This window comes from Gavialis gangeticus, unplaced genomic scaffold (genome assembly GCF_001723915.1).
Source record: "Gavialis gangeticus isolate Ggan-Ray unplaced genomic scaffold, GavGan_comp1, whole genome shotgun sequence".
Lineage (NCBI taxonomy): Eukaryota > Metazoa > Chordata > Crocodylia > Gavialidae > Gavialis > Gavialis gangeticus.
This window is the reverse complement of record NW_017729004.1, coordinates 10252403-10253020: the sequence shown is the minus strand read 5'-3', so window position 1 is coordinate 10253020 and position 618 is coordinate 10252403.

The window sequence follows — 618 nt, the reverse complement described above, 5'->3', positions numbered from 1 at the left end:
ACACCCTCATAGGCCCCAGACTCAGAACCCCCCCAATCTCTTGTCACAATTGTCCTGGTAGTAACTCCCTTGATGAGCAAACCCCACAGGATTTGGGGGCTTTACAGGGATCTTTGGCTTAGGTTAAATAAGCATTGCTGCAGAGCAAATGGGGAGGTTGGGGAGAAGGAGAAGTAAATGAGGTTCAGAGAGAGTAAGGCAACCAGTTTGACCATCAAAGTTATTTTATTGCCAGGTATAGGAAACTTATGATGATAGTAGTAGTAATAGCCATACAAGGAAAAACAAACACAACAGTTACAGTGTTACACAGTTTCAGTTGGGTATTTGGGGAAGTCATGGGGGACCTGTACCTCCTGGACATCTGCTGCGTAGAGCAGTCAGCCAGGTCTGACCACTCACGTAGGTTTTTAGACAGAGTGCAGGACCTCCATCTAACCCAGGAGGTGCACAGCCCCACCAGGGGAGATGCCTTGTTGGACCTAGTGCTGGCCACGGGTGATGACCTGGTGAGGGGGCTGTGGGTGCTCGACCACCTGGGCGACAGCAATCATCGCCTGCTGGCATTCACCATCCAGCGCAAGGCGGCAAAGGCCTGCAGCAAGGCAGCAGCCCTAG